The 21006-nt window shown below is 44.0% G+C and overlaps 1 long non-coding RNA gene across 2 annotated transcripts; it reads right to left on the bottom strand.

The window, feature by feature from the left end:
- Positions 1–1893: 1893 nt before the first annotated feature.
- LOC138488706 (uncharacterized) lies at positions 1894–2763 on the bottom strand. 2 transcript variants are annotated; one of them, XR_011274698.1, is made up of 4 exons: positions 2673–2753; positions 2464–2582; positions 2157–2341; positions 1900–2007 (listed from the first exon to the last, which is right to left on the bottom strand). It is a non-coding gene; the product is annotated as an uncharacterized lncRNA (long non-coding RNA). The 2 variants fall into 2 exon arrangements; XR_011274697.1 differs by having other exon boundaries at positions 1894–2007; positions 2464–2763.
- Positions 2764–21006: the final 18243 nt, after the last annotated feature.

Below are 21006 nucleotides of genomic sequence, written 5' to 3'. Positions count from 1 at the left end.
ACAGAAGGGTACTGTCAGATGCAAAACACACTGGTGCATGTTTCACAGTACTAATTTCAGCATGGTTCATCCAGGAGTAAGGTTTTACTGTTGTGCAACTATAGGAGTGGTGAAATATCACAGTTCAAAATCAGCAGGTTACAAATACCACAGTGGTACGAGTACCCCAGTGCAAAATCTACAGGGTCAAAATAAGACAGTTGTGCAAGACTTACAGTGCTAAATCTGCATGGTCAAAATATCAGAGTGAAAAATCAGCAGAGTGCAAATATCCTAGTGCAACAGAAGCAGAATACAAATGAAACAGTTGTGCAGGTATCACAGGACAAAATCATCATGGTACAAACGTAACACTGGTGAACATATCAGAAAAGTGTAATGAGGAGGAAACACCACAGTGGTGGACATTTTAAGGTCGAGTTAGGGTGAAAATCACAATAGTTTCAATATCATAAGTGTAAGAGGAGCAAGTGGCTCAGTGGCGCAAATATCACAGTGCAAATATAAAATGAGGCGAACTTCATGGTGCAAAATCAGCAGTATTGGGCTGATTTCAAGGCCTATTAGTGGCAGGGATCTTTGTGAGTTAGTAAGCAGCCTGCATGCAATAAGGGAAATCGGAGATTGGAACCTTTCACTCATATCTGGTATCTGCAGTCAGGGACTGCTAAAAGGGGAGATAACTTAGATTAAGTTTATCCATATGGGTGGAAGAGCTTTCCTTTTAGCCCGTCCACATTTAAGTCTACTGGATAATCATAGGGGTAACATGGATTGTCAGCCATACTATACATTCATGGTACAGTAGATCCATATTAACTTGTCTAACTAAGGTAAGGTAATGTGATGTAATGGGGTCTTGGATAGCGCTACTTCTGTCATTTGAGCAGCCTCTTAGTGGTACATGCAAAGGGTACTCTATAACTTTACAGCCCCTGTTTCCCCTACTCCGTGGATTTGTGTTGTTTACGACGCTTATTGTTTTCTATAGTACCAAATATATCTCGATGGTGGAAAGTAACTATTTAAAAATAAAGAAAATAGAAGTTGGAAGAAAAGATGACGTAGCCGATAGCCAAAGCTAGGTTTGGTGTGGAAGAGGCCATTTTGTAGATCAATGGGACTGTCTGGCCCATTAAACCTGTGAGGTTTTCAGCTGTAATTGCGAGTTGACATTATTAATTCAAAGCTTTTCACTCCATCACTCTTTAGTATCAGAAATTCACCCGGGTATGCCCAGACATGACTGATAAACTTTCTGTGCCCTGAATCCCAATCTACCACTCACTGATAATGAATGGCCCATGATGCCAAAAGGGCCTGTGGTTGCATGTAGTCGCGTGCAGTAGGGATGTGACCTGGCTTTGTTTACTGGATGGGCTATTTTGGTCTGGGCGAACCAAGCTTGATCTGCAGATGGGATGGGATTTTCCCTTCTGTCGTTGAATAGCAGCCTGAAAACAATGGGATTGAAGGCTGCCCAGAGCAATTACTAGCAGATAGCATTAATTAAAAGTTCCTGCGAGCGTACTTTTCAGTATCGCAAGATTTTTAGCTGCGTTAGGTGAAGTTTGGGGTGATAAACACAGCTCTGACAGTTATGAGACCCCTTTAAAAAATGACAACAGGTCGGCACAATAGAAGGTTTGGGCGGGCACCGCTGTGTGATTCAATTTCTTTAATTGTTCATCAAATTCCTTGTAAGGTGAATGGCGAACCTCAGAGATCCAATATACACTCTATTGGTATACGAAAGCAGAGATAAAATGGTGTCTGATGAAAGTTTTCATCAGACCTGGGGCCGCCAATTATCGTAGTAAACACTACTAATAATCTTTATTCATTCATTCCATCTTGTTGTGTGTCTGAGCCAAAACAAGAGTTCCTTGTGTTGTTGTTAGGTAATCAATGAGTCTTTTAATTGTAGTTCATTTTTGTGAAGAAGCAAAATACAAGTACCGCCAATGCATTTCAGACCTTTTTTGTGGTCCTTCTTCAGGGCGAATTCTGCAAAATCAAACCATGCACATACTAGTTTAGATAAAGTTGCAAATCGCATCAACTGAACAATTAAGTGCTAATGACACATATCAATTATATATAAGCTTCTCAAGTTAGTATGCATTGTAAACAATGAAATAATATACATAGAGTACCTGCAGTCTTCTGTGTCTAACGAATTAGCACATATGTGTGCGTGTCACTTTCCAAATCTGGTTTCTCTGTAAATCAGATCCAATGTATCCATGAAACCACAGCAACCATACACTTTGTGCCTGGTAACAACTTTCGCTTTTCTCCGTAATGTACATGTTCAATTGTGTACCCGGTTAAGTTCTATCTGCAGAACAAGTAATCACAGAGCAGCACATAAACCACAAATGTACTTTATATTCCCTGTTATCTTTTGCTATCTCACCATATCTTTATTTAAATGTGAAGATGTGGAATGAGGTTTCCTACCGTGTTCAGTAGGGTGGTGTCTACATCAGTTCTGTGTTTCTTCGGTGTCTGAGTTACAGAGATTATGGGGGCATCTGGCCATTCGACCTCTCCTATGCTGTCTGTACTGTGTCACACTGCTAAATCATGAATTATCAGGAAATTACTAATGCTCTTAAGGATATAGTTAATATCAAAGGAGCATCATGATTCAGTTCGAAAACTCTTACCCTGTCTGTTATCTCAGGGTAGTCTAATGTCGACAGCGTGTGAGCGACCAGGGAGACAAGCCGAGCTTCAATGTGGAGTCGTTGTTATGGTAACTTTCCAGTCAGTTACACCGTAGCGTCCTCATGCATAGTGACGCCTGGGCACGTAGCGCTGTTCGTTGCCTAGGTAATATACAATGATGTCCCGTAGAGCGCATTGGCTAAGTATACCTCGTTCTCAATTATAAGAAAGTAAAAAATGGTTAGAGTTAAAGTTGCAGGCTGGTCATGCGGTCAAACAAGTAAGAAGTTACTTGATCGTGACCTATGGAAGTTATTTGAATGTAAGAGCAAAGCATCACATGAAGGAAGTGCACGTGTCATCTCGTTGATAATGATGTAGTGTTGGCATTCTCGTAACGCAATGTGGAATGATTTAGAAAATATCCTTCTTAACGCAGGAAAGAAGCCAGCCGTAAAACGGTGGATAGGTATATATTTCTTAAACTGCAAGGCGAAGCATCGAGTAACGGAGGAACGCATGGCGTCACAGTTACCATAGTGATGCGTAAGCAATAATCTTGCATGGTGTTTAATATTACTAATAGTTATGGTCTCAATCTGGAGTGGGTACCAAAAGCTGAGAGATGGTACGATAAACTCGTGGCATTAAGGAGGGATCACCATGTCTTGTTCATGATGTGTAAAGGATTTTGTGAATTAGACATGCAGCATTAGATCATAAGGGTACGAGTCACGTCTGAGTTGCCAGAGAGGTATATCAGCCATAATACTACGTGATGCACGATAGTTCCAAGTGATTTGTGGTAGCTTCAGCAAGGGACTCACATGTTCATTACTAAAAGCGGGGGACTGGTCACTGGCTGTTCAGATGAAATGTGATGCACAACCCTTTAGATAATCCGTGCATCACACATGTAAATAGAAACATTTGGGACACACCAGAAAATCACAGGGGCACAAAGTGGGGTAAATATAGGTGACAAGATTTACCCAGTAGTCATACAATACTACATTAAATTCAAAGTGTCTATTTTAGGTAAGTTTCTTTTCTGCAGTTAAACAGCTTGTATTCAATAAGGCTTTCATGAAAAGTTCTTTAATCTATGCAACATTCTTCTTATAATGCAAAGAAGGCAGATGTAGTGTTGCTCAGGCATTTCGGACTCAAAAGTCCATCATCAGGGCAACATCTAAAACATAAACACAGACAAAAAACGGTTTTCTTGGCTTCACCAATTTCTAATGACAAAATAAAACCTTTATGTATGCAAATAAAAACATACTTGTCGTCAATATATCAAAATTGGAACTTATAAGATTCGAAAACCAAAGGAGTAGATGACTTCCTAACTAGAGGATTCTGTTGTACAAATAGAGCAGGTATATATTAAATTTCAAAGCAAAAAAGAAATAACATGAACATTTGGGCAAAATACCAGAGTCTTGTCACTGGGAAACCTTTACATCCACATGTGCTAAAACTATCCCAAAAGAAACTGGACAGAAAAAAGTTAAATAAGCAAAATGCTCTAATGGTGACAATACAATAATATATAGATTTGCCTGGCTATAAACTCTGCCCAATCCTAGTTGTGGAATTTATTCCCAGTCTTTAACCAAGTCACTAACATCAGCGTTCAGACGTGAATATGAAAAGGATCTTTGCTAAGCGCGAGTTGCGCTAGAGTAATGATGTCCACATGCCATCAAGCGCGATGATGTAATCGCGTTCCCTCAATCACGCATTGGCTCTGAGAAGTGTTGTGAGGAAATTAACCTATCCCACACCCCTATGTGCTTTATGTTGAGGTGAATCCCATGAGGAGACCTTTGATGTGCTAGGGGGGAGGTGGCGTATTAAGAGACCCCACACAGACATAATATTATGCGAATTGTAGATGTTTAAACGTAGTGCACGCGTATAAATAGGCGCCATTTTTGTAGCTATGGCAGAAACATAGGGCCTGCATGGCAGCGCATTAGAAGCAGATCGCAAACCTGATGAAGAAACCTTAATAGGCCCAAGCAATGATGAGCGAGAGACCTGCACTGTTAATTTCTACAGAAACCCTCCTTTGCTTTAAAACTGTTGCCAATTTATTTATCCCAAGAAATAATGTATCCTGCAAGGCCATGAGATGGTGCTAGGCGCCTTGCTGTACGTGTTATCACACACAGGCTAGAGCAAGCCTCTGACCACCACCCAGCTAATGCAAGTTCTCCAAAACAATGCAGTTAGATCAGCTTGCAATATACCTAGAAGACAGCACATCACAGCAGCCAGACAGAATTTAAAATGGCTGAATATTAAGCAAAGGATTGATCTCAAATCACTCTCTCTAACACACAAATGCCTTTACAATCAGGCACTCATATATCTCTGTGATACCTTTGCACGACATACATCTACACGTCCCAGTAGATCTGCCCAATCACATTGCATCACCATACCTCGCTACAACCAACAACGAGCCGGCGGGGTCAGTTTCCCAGTTATTGCTGCAAAAAAGTGGAACTCACTGCCTATTTACATCAGAGCAGAGCCGTCCTTCATGGCCTTCCGTAACAAGTTAAAAACATGGCTATAGGATCAAGAACAGAACTGACCTATCCTACTACCTCAAGAACGTTATTGCACTCCCATTACTGTATAAATTGTATAAAGTGTTCAGCCTCTTGTTACTGTATATAAATAACCTGTCTATTCTATAATATGCATAATGTATAAATTGTATATTGGTATAAATTGTAAGAACAGCGCCCAGTTGCCTCAGGGCTGGAGGCGCTATACAAATAAACTAAATACAAATACAAGTTATAGCCCCTAAAGCTGTCCGAGCCCCAAGACCCCTGAATTCCAAGATACCAGCTGACCCCAGGCCCCGACCACAAACCAGTCAACCATAAAATAGCTAAGAAAATGGTCACCCTATCTGTACTTTACAATGCCATGAATTGTAATGCGAGGTTCAGGAAGGGATACATTATAGTTCAAAAGTGAGGGTGCAAGCCTTGGAAGCCGGACAACGCAACTCTAATGAGTGAAATGTGTGTGGGTCAGAGTGACCTCAAACCTCCTCTTCACCAGTCCATAATCATGCTAGGTGCCCTGCTCAGTAATAGAGTAGCATTGTTAGAATAATACATTTAATTGCCTTTTTCGACCTTGGTTCCCTGGAGACAAGGAGCCCAGCTGACCCCATGTGATGGAAGACAGACGGACGGACGGGGCTGGGGAAAATGGCTTGGCATCCCCTATGGAGTAGGCCGCCCATGTATAGGGTCACACCAACCAGCTGTGCAGGTTTTTACTGCTTATGTAGGATGCTGTACTCCCTTTTAAGCTTTTGCTTGCACCCACTTTGCTCAGAACTTTCCAAAGCAGCAGAGTTCTTTGCTGGCAAACCGATTTTTTATATAATTAAAACGTGTTATCCTTGCAAGAATCTCTTGGCTGTTTTTCCCTAGAGGGTTGTGTTTTTTCTGGTGTGAGCGTTTAGGAGCGTGCCTTCAATTTGTGACCCCGATGTGATCCCAGGGCCCCCCGTACCTGCAGAGGCTTCTAAGCAACTTCTCTAAAGAGACTGTGCCTAGCTACAGCGACCAGTCCCAAAAACACATATTCCCCAGTAGCCGTTCAGGAGCCGTCTTTGCAGAATTCCTGCATGCTCTTTGGAGCAGGCACGGCTCTGAGGAAAGTGCAGGCCCCTGTTTCTGGAAACTCGTGACGGAGGAGTTCGGGTGAACACGCACACGTGATTATAGCCTTGCAAGTGATAACAAGTAGGGGACAGATATATGGGAGAGTGTGAAGAGCATGAATGTGCAGATAGTGAAATTGTTGGTGTACTGTGGGCGTGGTTTGTTTTGTTTTTTGGTATTATACAATTTTTAAGGAGAATAGTAAGGAAAGGAAAAAGGAATGGTAGGGAGCCTCCCTGATAGAGGGGAGAAGGTGGTACAACAAGCATTGAATAACAGAGGAAAAAAGGAAATACAAAGGAGCCCTGCATAATTAGTGGGCTTGGGAATAGTGGTAGTTTTTATTTTAGCTTGTTGTTTTAGCTTGTTTTGTTTGTGTTTTATTTTGTAGGGAGGAGGCCCGCAGAGGGGCGTATTTCGTAATTATTGGCCTGTGCAATAACAGAGTAGCATTGTTAGAATAATACAATTGCGTTTTCAACCTTGGTTCCCTGGAGACGATGAGACAAGCTGACCCCACATGATGGAAGACGAACGCGGGGCTGGGGCCAATGGCCTGGTATCCACTATGGAGTAGGTCGACCATGCATAGGGTCACACCAACCATGCTTGTTTTTACTGTATATGTGGGATTCTGTGCCCCCTTTTAAGATTTTGCTTGCACCCTTTTTGCTCAGAACGTTCCTGAGCAGCAGAGTTCTTTGCTGGCACACCTATTTTTTGCATAATTAAAACTTGTTATCCTTGCAAGACTCTCTTGGTCGTTTTTCCCTAGAGGGTTGTATTTTTTCTGGTGTGAGAGTCTCCCCGATGTGATCCTAGGGTCCCCGTACCTGCAGAGGTGTCCAGGCAGCTTCTCTGAAGGGCCCGCGCCCACCTCCAGCGACCAATCCCAAAACCACATATTCCTCAGTGGCTGTGCAGGAGCCGCCTTTGCAGAATTCCGGCCTGCTCTTTGGAGTGGGCGCGACTTTGAGGAGAGTGCAGGCCGGTGTTGCTGGAACCACGTGACAGAGGAGTTCGGATGAACATGCACATGTGAGTATAGCCTGACAAGTGTTGGGAGAGTATGAAGAGCGTAAATGTGCAGAGAGTGAAATTGTTGGTTTGTTGTGGGTGTGGTTTGTTTTGTTTTTTTGTTTTTATTCATTTTTATAGGGAGAATATTAAGGAAAGGAAAACAGAATGGTAGGGAGCCTCCCCGTGAGAGAGGAGAAGGAGGTACCACAAGCATCATATAAAGGAGGAAAAAAGGATATACATAGGATCCCCACGTAATTAGTGGGCTCAGGAATAGTAGTAGGTTTTATTTTAACTTGTTGTTTTAGCTTGTTTTGTTTGTGGTTTATTGCGTTTTTCGTAATTATTGGCCTGTGCAGTAATAGAGTAGCATTGTTAGAATAATACATTTAATTGCCTTTTCGACCTTGGTTCCCTGGAGGCGATGAGCTCAGCTGACCCCACATGATGGAAGATGAACGGACGGGGATGGGGCCAATGGCCTGGCAGACCCTATGGAGTAGACTGACCATGCATAGGGTCGCACCAACCATCCACGCCCCCTTTTAAGCTTTTGCTTGCACCCTTTCTGCTCAGAATGTTCCTGAGCAGTAGAGTTCTTTGCTGGCACACCTATTTTTGTATATTTAAAACTTGTTATCCTTGCAAGAATTCCTTGGCCGTTTTTTCCTAGAGGATTGCATTTTTTCTGGTGTGAGCATTTAGGGGCGTGCCTTCAGAAACTCAATACGCATACCAGTACTTAAAGTTAGCTGAAGTTGAATACATTTGTGTGCCCAACTCCCAAAATGGCTTCAGTCTTCATGTAATTGCATTTCACATGTCTTCCAAATTATTTATAATCAACTCCAATAAAGTACAACATGTTATTCTGAACTATATTCCCTGTCAAATGTATGGTACCTTAACAGGTCTACATTTATCTAATACAAGTATTTTCAGAAATTCAGCAGTCACTTCATAGGAGTTGTCCTTCAATGTGCATACAGTCCTACACCAACAGCATGCAATTTTATACACTTACTGGTAACATACTTGCCCTTTTAACATAGTTTATGTTCCTGCAAATAATTTAATTAAACTATTTCTGTTGGAAAAAGCATGAAATTGCAGACTTGGTTCATTCCTCCAGGGACAAATGGGTCAAGTCGAATTGAAGGCTGCCGGAGCCATACCTAGTAGATAGGATTAATTCAAAGTTCATGCAACCATCACTTTTCAGTATCACGAGATTTGGAGCTGTGCTATGTGAGGTCTGGGGCCACAAACGCAGTGCTGACAGTTGCGTGAACCGAGGCAGTGGTCTGTAGACAACTTGCCTTTGGTTGTCTATAAGTGTGGAGAACATCTCCTGCACAAACGTATATCCATGCATTTGCAGAACTGGACTGTTGCATGCTACAACAGACCCATCCCTTTCTGTTCAATCCAGTGGAAGCCATATTGCAGTGAAGCACATGGAATGGCTTCCACGCAACTGTCCGCTGATGTACCTGTTCTCAGTTTGCCCTAGCACCTGGATAGGGTGCTTTTGTTGTCATAAAAAAAAATACTGTAAACACAACGGCTCCACCAATCACAAAACAACAATGCAATGACACACTTAATCATAAAGCAATGCACAGCATTAGGAGAGCAATCTGGTTAATTTCATGCAGAGTGCTCCACTCGGAAGCAATCCATGCTTTGCAGAACAGTCTCTGTGTAAAGTAAATAAAGCAAAGTTCTGTGAAGAGATCTAAAACTATCTTTCGGCAGACCTTAAAATGGATAGTGCTTGTTTACTGCTGTTTTATAATGCACCAATGCAGTCACTTTGCAGCACCCCAAGAGGAAAGTATGGAAATGATAGGTGTGGGTTAGGTGTCTGATCCTTCTCGGTCGTCAAATACTCCAGATCAGTTGAGAGCAAGTGGAAATGGGAAGCAGAAGAAGTTTAAATACCTAAAAGTAGTATGTCGAGGGACCCCATAGTTACATTGATGAGAGTGAGGGAAGAGCATATCAATAAACAGCAAAAGTGCACAGGCTGTCAAACAGGCAAAACCTAAGGCTAAGCCAGGCACCCTCCAGTGGAGGTTCCTCCTGGCACTATTCGAATTGGTTACCAGCATAGCAATTTAAAAGTCATAGGTTTGTGTGACCAAAAATGTCTTAAACCTTTTTCTGAATCGCAAATTAATGTCTATGCATCTCAGGGTGATAGGAAGACTGTACCAAAGAGCTACTCCTGTGGAGAGCAACTATCTGCCACAAATGTTTTCTTCCTAATGCAGGTTATAGCGAGTGGGAAGAAGCCCAGTAGGACAGTACCGTAGTAAGTGTGTTTGATGTTTACCGGGCGGCTTATTATGTATGGGTTGTGAATAATAGACCACTTTAAAAGCAATGCATGTGTCCCCAGGGAGGCAATGATTTGATTTGAAGCACAGCGTTATAGTTCAAGGTGCTAATCGTGTAATCTGTGGATGATCACAAATGTGTTGATGCTGGCATCAATGCTTTTGTGTTAATCATATAAAGGGATACATAGTTTGATCTCATTTATAATAACACATTGTAAAGGGTGCAGAAGGAGGAGACTGACACACAGGTGGCATAGTGGTTGCTATAGACTTTTATTCCCCAAGAAAATAAAGAGAAAACCTAGCTTTCCCTATCTCTATTAGGGGTATCCCTGCCTCAACTAAATATGTATGGGGTTATTAGAATGTCCTTATAACTTGTGCTAAAAGATCCTATCTCTATCCCTTACACTTTTAACTAAATTAAAGGTTGTGCCAGAAGAAGGACTCCCTTGTCCTGGACTGGGTATCACATTTACTGGTTGTGATTTGCCTTGCAAGTTCTTTACCAGGGGGAATTACCCCCTTCCCCTGGCCAGAATTGTCCTCCAAAAGGAAATATAAAGTTCAGCACTTGTCCTTGGCATGCACACTGCCTCTCTTTTAACACTCTGTATCAGAAAGTCGTTGCAATCTTGGTTACCAGGGGAATTACTCCCCTCTCCTGGTCGCTTGATTTCACAGTTTAACCCATCTAGGGGGAATGACTCCCTTCCCCTGGCCTTTATCTCACTTTGGTTTTACAGTTAGATACAACACAACCAGGGGGAATGACTCCCTCACCCTGGCCTTGGTTACCAGGACAATGCCTTCCTTCTCCTGGTATCTTCAGAGCATAGTTCAACACTATCAGTCTTTCACTTTGAGAGTCCCAGACCCAGGCTTCCCTCTCCTGTGGGTGCGGGTCCCAGATCCATATTTATCTACTGTTGTGATCTGGCAGAACAGGGGAAATGACTCCATTCCCCATGGCCTTGGTCTCACTTTAGTTTCACAGTTCCATACAACACAACCAGAGCATAGTTCAACACTATCAGTCTTTCACTTTGGGTGTCCCAGACCCAGGCTTCCCCGTCTCTAGATTTGGGCAGACTTGGTTTACTCTCCTGCCAAGTACTGCCACGAGGAAGGTGGCTTGCACTTCCCTTCTCTTGTGGGTGTGGGTCCCAGACCCGTATTCCTTTACTGTTGTGATTTGGCAGACGTGGTTAACTCTCCCACCAGGTTAGCCACAAAGAAGATGACTTGTATTTTTCTTTTCTCGCAGTTGTGGGTCCCAGACCCATATTTCTCTTCTCATCGGCTTGACTTTCTTAAAGTATGTTTTTACCACAGAGGTTCTCTTCTTGGCTCTGCTCTGTGGGTCTTTTGTATCTCTTTCATTGTCGACCACAACTCTGCCGTGCCCCTTTCAACCATCCCGGCAACCCTAATACCTCCGCCGGCATGCTCCGATTGGCCTTGTTCCTCTCTTTTGGCTTTCTGTGGCTTTTTTTGCTTTCTGACGTGCTGCAGCGGCTCCTCAGTCTTTGGCCCCTTGCAGTCTGCGCATCTGCATTCAATCATGCATTCCAGCTTCTCTGTGGTTCTAGACATTGGTTTTGCCAGCCTCCAACCTGGCCCTTTAATGCCAGACCATGTTGGGACATCTACGCCTTCTCACCAGCCTCACAGACAGCTACCTCTTCTGTCATCCACGCTACACTATTTCCATGTTCGCGGCTCCACCAGGGATGGCTTAACAACGCGCTTACTCCGTTGTCTCTTTTATGTCAGTTTCTTCAATGTGCTTTTGTGGACAACTGGAATACTAGCCCTGGTTCCTGGTAGCATTTTTCATAGTATCAGACCTTCTCATCTCAGTCCTCATCACATTCTTCATAGTTCCGCACCTCCTCCTTGTCTCAGTCCTTATCACAACAGACACTCTTTGGTAGTCTAGACTCTTCTTCATCCCAGTAGGTATGAAACTGACAGCCCTACACATATACATGGGTACATTAATTATTGTGGGGGTTTGTGAGTGGTGATGGTGTGAGGTGGTTATACCGCATTCTCTCTAGATTGTTGCGCGTGTCCCCAAAGGGGAGTCTCTCCCCATGAGATCCTCCCGCTATTTACCACCCCAAGGGGGACTGTTGGGTAGCAGCTTCACCTCCCTGGCTGCTTGGGATGCAGCTCCCTGTTGGGGAGAGTTGCCGACATCTCAGGATTCGTCACAACACCTAAAGCAACACAAAGAAGATCTCTTGAAGAGGGTAGACAACTATGTGAGAAAACATGGTTGTAGGATGTGATGTATTTGCCATGTAGTGCTTTGCTGACAGTGGACTGACATTCCCTAGATCTTTTACAGCCTTGCACATACACAAAGAAAAGTTGGAATAAAAATAAAAGTGGAGGTGATGCAAGCCCTTTAGAGTCTATTATGGATGTATGTCTGTAGTCTCTTAACATGTTCCTAGTTATGTAATTAATGGATTTACAGAAATAGTTTGGAGAAATCTTTGTTGCTCAACTCATACAAGAAACATCAACAAAAGTAAAAACATTTACCAGAAAACATGTTGCGACTTTTTGTCCCAGGCCAAAGTGATCAGAGATACAGGAGTTAGAAATTCTTGCATGAAACCATTCCCTATCTACATCAAAACATTTTCTGTACGTAATGTTAAGTGGTCTTATATAGCAGAGATTCTGCTCTTTTGGCAGCCTCTCAGAGCATGGTCCTGGAGCAGTGTTGCTGGGCCATGAACAGTGAGCTCTTCATGGCTCTGAAAGGTTTCTTGTGGAATTAGGGTGTGGGTGCTTGTAGGCATTTAGCTGCACTGTTCATGAGGATTTGTGTATGGAGTAAGCGATTGAATTGGGGATATGTTAACTAGGATGAGAAGGTACTGAAATGTTGATCAGGGCAAGGGGGTTCTCACAGGACTTTGATTTCGTTTTTGCGATGACTCCTGGGTAGTGGTAATTTAATGGGATGTCTTAAAAAGTATTGTGACTGCGGTTGATCGCCTACACCGAACTGGTCAGATATTGGCCAGCAGGTGCAGAAATGTGCTGCTACAATAGAAGGGTGAGATTCCTCTCCTTTTCCGATATGGAGGTCGCATGCTAGAACTGGGTGGATGTCGGAAGTCTCTGCATTATGGTAATCCTGCTACCGGTCTGGTTCTGCGTGAATGGTGGTGTTGTGATCTCATGTCTGTTATGGAAGACATATTGTCGAGACGGACCTGTTTGAGGCTGGCCTAGAGAGTACTTATCTTGCGATGTTAGATTCAGATGGGTTTCGAAGTTAAAAGTTTTGTATTTCGGTGGTAAATTTGCTGAAATACCACCAAACTGATTTAATGTTACTACTAAATGGTGAAGGCAGTGTTAGTCCCCATTTATTGGAGTCCCTAGGACTCCATGGGGATTTTGGGGAAATTAACACTGGCAGTAATTCCGCCAATTTGCCCATTTGTTGGGCAGAAAGGCAGAGGAATTACCTCCAGCATTCTGCTGGAGGTTGTTCATCCACCTTACCTCCAAACCCATAGTTCAGCGGTGCAGCAATGTGGCATTAATGCAGTGGTAACTATGCTACCACTGCAAATAAGCACACTCAAGGCCAGACTCAAGCAGTCCGTTATCAGTGCATTACCACTGTTTTTGGCCACACCGCCAAACGTATAATGAGGCCAGTGTGCACTATACGAACCCGCTGAGGTCAGGTTTTTCCTGAGTGTATAGCTCGGATAGATTTTCTTTTGTAGTCTGGTGAACAGCCAGGATTTAAATGATTGTCTTCCAGTGTGCGAGGTGGTGTTATAAAGGTTAGTTGCCACGAATGAGAAAGAGGATTCCAGTTACAGTTTCCATTTGAAATGTGGTACTTTTGCTTTGGAGCATTCTGACTGGCATTCCCAACATACTATCCCATATTGCCCCTCTGTCCCCTAACTACGCAAGCTGCGCACAGCACTGTATGCCCCACTTGACCAGGTACTCTCATAACTGCATCTGATTGTGCGCCCACACTGCATCGATCTGTCTGCCTACACTGCATTTGATCTGCACCCATTCTGCATTTGATTACCTATCTATACTGGATTTGATTGATTGCCTACACTGCATTTGATTACCTGTCAATACCGCATTTGATTGCTTGCATATACTGCATTGATTACCTGTCTATACCGCATTTTGACTGCTTGCCTACACTGCATTTGATTACCTGTCAATACCGCATTTGATTGCTTGCATATACTGCATTGATTACCTGTCAATACTGCATTTGATTGCTTGCCTACAATGCATTTGATTACCTGTTAATACCGCATCTGATTGCTTGCCTATACTGCATTGATTGCCCACAATAGCACTATAGGGGTGTCTTTTATCCTTCCCGTGCAGAAGGGATGTGACCTAGCAGTTCGGGCTGGACTGCCTCTTTTGGGGTAGGACCAAGCCTGATTTGCATATGGTTTTTCCCCTTCTGTAATGGCTTGGCAGGCTGGAAAATCATGGTCTGGAGGGTTGCCCAGAGCTTTGTCCGTGGTTATGATTAATTCACAACATTCCAGCCATCACCTTTCTGTTTTGCTAAAGTCACCCCGAGTGGGACGGGTATGCCCAGATGTGGGTCCCGAGACTGCCAGGCCTAGAGACCCAAGCTACTCCTCACTGATGACGCCCAACAAGGCTGAAACATGTCTGGGGATGTTTGTGGTCTCATGTAGAAGGGATGTGACCTAGCAGTTCGGGCTGGACCGCCTCTTTTGGGGTAGGACCAAGCCTGATTTGCATATGGTTTTTCCCCTTCTGTAATGGCTTGGCAGGCTGGAAAATGATGGTCTGGAGGGTTGCCCAGAGCTTTGCCCGTGGATATGATTAATTCAAAACCTTCCAGCCATCACCTTCCTGTTTTGCACTTACATCAAACACATCCTCCAGGATCACTTAGCTTCTAGATTCACCAGACTCAGATCTCGCACTGCAGCATCACTTCTACCTTGACATCCTAACTCCACAACCAGAAGAAACGTCACTTTGGACTCTCGTACCCACCTCGGCTATGCTACCATGTACCCATTCTACAGCAAAGACACCCACTCCTCACAAATAACCACACCACTGTCACCCCCCATATAGCCCTCAGCACGAGCCCTTATAACTCGGCAACCTAATGCAACACAACTTAATAAGCCCTCCCCCGTGAGGATCCCTTTAATTCCACCCACCAACATGCGTCCCCAACAACAAGTACCATTAAGAACAGTCCTTCACCTGCTCTTAATTGTGCCCTCGTAAACACACGCTCACTCCCAGCCCATGCGCTAGAAATTAATTAGAAATTAATGATCTTATCACCACTCAGAACCTAGACATACTCGTCATCATGGAAACGTGGCTTCATGAGGCATCCGGTCCTGTGCTTGCCCTAGCCCTCCAAGACGGATACTCTATCCTCTGCCAAGACAGACTCACATCTAAAGGAGGAGGTGTAGCCAGACTCTGCACCCACCCTTGAGATGGTAACACTGGCCTACTCTCAGCTAAACTATCACTGTCCCACAACTGTACCATCAATATCCACCTTCTGTACCGACCCCCTGGCTCAGCAGCAGACTTCTAGGGACAACTCCTCCACGTATTTGGCAACAACATCAAAGGCTCCTCCAAATCCATCCTACTCGGCGATCTTAATTTAGGCCTGAATGATTCAAGCCCAAAGCAGCCTCAGCCTTAGACAAAGAACTAAAAGATTGAGGATTCATACAAAAAGTTACCAGCCCTACCCACTGCAAAGGCTGCACCCCTAACTGGGTGGTAGACCACAACTGCTCTACCTGCATCATCTCTAACACTGCCTACCCTTGGACAGACCACAACAGCATCCTATTCACCATTCCCACTACTCCCATCATCAAAGCTCTCCCCTATGCCCTACCAGCACAAGACAGAAGCTCTTAAAAACTTACGAAGGACAACCTTCTTCCCTTCTTGGTAGTTGCTGAACTCAAACCCCCATTCTCTAATGACCCTAACATCCTCGCAGACAACTACACCAACACCCTCGCCAGAGCTATCAACATTATAGCCCCAGTTGAGTCAAAAAAAGAAAAAAAGTCTATGCATACCAACTCCTGGTTCTCAGATGAACTACTGGCCCTACGTACTCACAAACGTATCGCCCTATCAAACTGGCAATCTAAGCCTAGCGTTTCCACCAAGGAAGAAACTATCTTCACAATACAAAGAAGCCATCTACAGAGCCAAGTCCTCATCCCTCAACCTTAGGATCTCCAAGGCCAACTCACAATCCAAAGAAATGTTCTCCATCTTTAAAGACCTCATCACCCAGCCGCCGGCCATGATGAAATCATTAAGAATGAAGCATGGTGTGACAGCATTCAGGCTGCTATGCTTAATAAAATTAAACTACTTCAAGAGAAAATACAAGCTCAATTCAAAGCTCTACCCAAAACTGTCACCCCTAGACTCAGCTCCCCACCCCAAATTCCCCCTCGCCCCCTCTTCTCATTTCATGATGTCTCAGAACCCGAAGTCCTTGCACTCCTCCAACAGCTCAGACCATCAATTTGCAAAGGTGACATCTGCTCCCCCGAGCATCATCAATGAATGTGCAGACTCTGGCTCCTCTCATTACGGTATTCATTCATGCCTCTTTTAGCACATACACTGACCCTTCTAGCCTCAAAGAAGCATGGGTCCGCCCTCTACTAAAAAAACCTTCCCTAGACCCCTCCTCCCCCAACAACTATCGCCCTATCACCACTGTCCCATTTCTACTCAAAATCCTTGACAAAGCCCACAATCAGATCCAACTCTTCCTAGAAACCAACACCGTCAAGATTCCGTAAAGGCCACGGCACTGAAACCACCCTCTTGGACCTTAAAAACCAAATAACCACCATCATGGACAAAGGCAAACCGGCACTCCTCTTACTCCTTGACCTCTCGGCCTCTTTCAACCTTGTGGATCACAAAGCTCTCACTGATCACCTCACCCATGCTGCTCACTTCACCAACAAAGCCTCCTCATGGATTACATCCTTCCTGGAAGGCAGAGCCATGAAGGTCTTCTCAGACCAGGCAAAGGCAGGCCCCTCCACCATCCACTGCGGAGTTCCTCAAGGTTCCTGCACAGCCCCCACCCTATACAACCTGTTCACAAAACCGCTCCTTGACAGACTGGATTCTCTTAGCATAGCTTACACCAACCATGCCGATGATACACAGGTCCTTCTCCCACTCACAGGTTCCTATGACCAGAACGCCGAAGCTCTCCTCCTCATCTACACCACCATCCAGGCGTGGATGGCAGAAAACGGGCTGTGCCTCAATGGCGACAAAACAGAGATTCTCATCTTGGACCCTAAGGAAACACTAGCCAAGCTCAGCCAACAATACTGTCCCTTCACAATCGACAACTCCATCATCTCAGTCTTACCAACAGTCAAAACACTAGGGGTCTTCCAAGACGCTTCATTGTCTATGACTCGCCAGGTCAGTGCCATCGCCTCTGCCTCTGCCCACACCACTAAGCTCATAAACGCAGTCAAACTGTTCCTCTCCAACCAAAACTGCTTAACTATTGCACAAGCCACCATTGGAGCCAAATTAGACTACTGCAACACCATCCTAGCCGGAACATCTGCCAAAAATCTAAACAGACTCCAAATAGTCCAAAACAATGCGCTCAGAGCAGCCCTCGCGATACCCAAAAGAGACCACATCACAAAGACCAGAAGAGATGCCCATTGGCTTCCTGTGAAAGAGAGAATCACCTTCAAGACCATCATGCTAACAGACAAATGTTTAAGCCTCTCTGACCCTCCTTACCTTGTCCTTAGAGACAATTTCCAGAGACACCTCCTCTCGACCTAAAAGAACCTGCCACGCCAATAAACTACGCATCCCTCCTAAGAGCCAAAGCAGGTGGTATATGCTTCACACACCTAGCACCTAAGCTGTGGAGCTCCCTACCCAACTCTCTTAGAGCTGAGACCTCCCTCACAGCTTTCCGGAAAAAGCTCAAAACCACACCCTTTAACTAACAGTGTCCCTTGCCCACTTACTCAGCCTCCACTGCCCACCCTGACCTTCCCCCACCCCTGCCCTCTCCTTGTTTTGCAACTAAGTATGTACAATTCTGTTATGTATTCACAATGTCTGTAACAGCGCCACAATGCCATTGGGCTACTGTGCGCTTTATAAATGTTAAATAATAAATAAATAAATACATTTAATGGGTGGACTTCTCTTTTGTGAGTTCTTGGCCACTACAGCGGAAGACGCGGCGGCGGATAAAAAGGGTTTTGAATTAGATTATGCGTAAAACAGGGAGTCAGTGGGGTACCCAGATCTCTAGATAAGATTTGGAAGTGGGAGTATGTTACACCCTATTTCTTAAAGCTGGGAGTAAAATGATTTTTTTGGGAGTAAAAATGTATGTCCAACTCCTAATGGGAATATTTTTTATAATTGTGTGAACATGTTTTTACTGTGAAACGGAAATGTTATTGTAACAATAATTTCTTTGCATCTAGTAATTCATGCATATTAAAAGATATACGTTTACTTCTTTCGATCAGGCAGTTATACTGGTAGTTTCTTCCTCTGGTAGTACGTGCACTATTGGTCCAAACATATCCATGGAGTTGGGTAGTGAAAACAGGGGCACATGTTTCTTCTATGTGCGTGTTTCCTATTTTTTGTTTGCAGTATTTTTACTCCCTATTTTTATTTTTGGGGGGTATTTTCCTATTTTTAGGGAGTAAAAATGACTAATACACCCCTTATCTGTAGGGCTGGGGGTACATGAAGAGCTGAGTTGATGGGATTTCATCTTTCCAGTCTTATGCGGAAGCTTGATTTTGTGTTTTGTTCCCTTTAGAGTATTTACCAGATATTCAGTGAGATATAGGTAAAGGCAGACAGCATAATCTTTTATACTAATACTGAATCTGTGACTGTCATGGTTCTGTGTGAGAATGTCAGATATAGAATGGTTTGCCTAATGGATCTTTCTTGAAAGAAGCAAATTCACAATATAGCTTTAACTTGAGGTTCAAGGGTGAGTTTTCCATGAGGAATTTAACATTTTTGACTTTTGCTGTTGGATGAGGGTAGGTACCCATTTCTTTGGTTCCTAGTGATTGCATCGAATGTAAAAGCATCGAATGCAATACCAGTGAAAAAATGCATCGAAAAAATGATTTTTTTTTTAATGGAGGAGTCTGTAAAGACTGGAGGCGGGGTCTGCACTTCCGTCTCTCTATATGGTAGAGGGGAGGCACAGAGACCCCTGCCAAGATTCTCTATTATGGTAACGTAGTCGAGCAATCGAGGCCTAGCTTCTCAGGAGGTGATGCAAGCTGGTTCTTAAGTACAGTGTTGTCCCCGAGCCCCCACGAAGGAATGTCCAAACACTGTATCAGTTAAAACACAGTCTTTATATAATTAATATTCAAAGTCATATACACGATCACAATAACTCACTTTGTGCTCCGAAAATCAAGAATGGTAAATATGTACAATTCTAAAGTGGTACACTAACGTTACTCGATCTTATTAAAGTGCATACGGTCAGAATGACACACAGATCAAAATAAAGAGGAAACCAGCAGTAGAGAGGGGAAGGAAAGTAAGATGGTTGAGCAATAGGAAGAATACTGGTAACTACCGTTAAACACAGCTCTGTGTGGAGATCCCCCCACCTGAGCAACCTGTAGAAGAAAGATACAAGCCCAGTCCATATATTGTTCACCCTTAGACTTCCCAATAGTTCTGCAACCCCAAAGTACCTTGGTGTTGTAGCGTTCAGCGTCGGGGAAATACACAACCCTTCTTGAGTGTCCTCCCTTTCAGGCGGGAGTCACGGGTCGTCGAATGTCTGACAGAGAACAGGTCGAGCTACGACGGTGAAGTGGCTGCATCGTTCCTAGCGGTTCTCGTTGATGGGTAAGCGTAAATGTCCTGCAAGGAAGAGGCGTGCGGGGCACCTCGGTGTTGATAGTTCTGGACCGCAAAGAGTTAGAAATTCTTGCATGAAACCATTCCCTATCTACATCAAAACATTTTCTGTACGTAATGTTAAGTGGTCTTATATAGCAGAGATTCTGCTCTTTTGGCAGCCTCTCAGAGCATGGTCCTGGAGCAGTGTTGCTGGGCCATGAACAGTGAGCTCTTCATGGCTCTGAAAGGTTTCTTGTGGAATTAGGGTGTGGGTGCTTGTAGGCATTTAGCTGCACTGTTCATGAGGATTTGTGTATGGAGTAAGCAATTGAATTGGGGATATGTTAACTAGGATGAGATGGTACTGAAATGTTGATCAGGGCAAGGGGGTTCTCACAGGACTTTGATTTCGTTTTTGCGATGACTCCTGGGTAGTGGTAATTTAATGGGATGTCTTAAAAAGTATTGTGACTGCGGTTGATCGCCTACACCGAACTGGTCAGATATTGGCCAGCAGGTGCAGAAATGTGCTGCTACAATAGAAGGGTGAGATTCCTCTCCTTTTCCGATATGGAGGTCGCATGCTAGAACTGGGTGGATGTCGGAAGTCTCTGCATTATGGTAATCCTGCGACCGGTCTGGTTCTGCGTGAATGGTGGTGTTGTGATCTCATGTCTGTTATGGAAGACATATTGTCGAGACGGACCTGTTTGAGGCTGGCCTAGAGAGTACTTATCTTGCGATGTTAGATTCAGATGGGTTTCGAAGTTAAAAGTTTTGTATTTCGGTGGTAAATTTGCTGAAATACCACCAAACTGATTTAATGTTACTACTAAATGGTGAAGGCAGTGTTAGTCCCCATTTATTGGAGTCCCTAGGACTCCATGGGGATTTTGGGGGAATTAACACTGGCAGTAATTCCGCCAATTTGCCCATTTGTTGGGCAGAAAGGCAGAGGAATTACCTCCAGCATTCTGCTGGAGGTTGTTCATCCACCTTACCTCCAAACCCATAGTTCAGCGGTGCAGCAATGTGGCATTAATGCAGTGGTAACTATGCTACCACTGCAAATAAGCACACTCAAGGCCAGACTCAAGCAGTCCGTTATCAGTGCATTACCACTGTTTTTGGCCACACCGCCAAACGTATAATGAGGCCAGTGTGCACTATACGAACCCGCTGAGGTCAGGTTTTTCCTGAGTGTATAGCTCGGATAGATTTTCTTTTGTAGTCTGGTGAACAGCCAGGATTTAAATGATTGTCTTCCAGTGTGCGAGGTGGTGTTATAAAGG

This window comes from Ambystoma mexicanum, chromosome 9 (genome assembly GCF_040938575.1).
Source record: "Ambystoma mexicanum isolate Mex_15411 chromosome 9, UKY_AmexF1_1, whole genome shotgun sequence".
In the NCBI taxonomy this organism is placed as follows: Eukaryota; Metazoa; Chordata; class Amphibia; order Caudata; family Ambystomatidae; genus Ambystoma; species Ambystoma mexicanum.
Note: the sequence above shows the minus strand (reverse complement) of the source record. Positions and strands in the feature narration are given on the sequence as shown.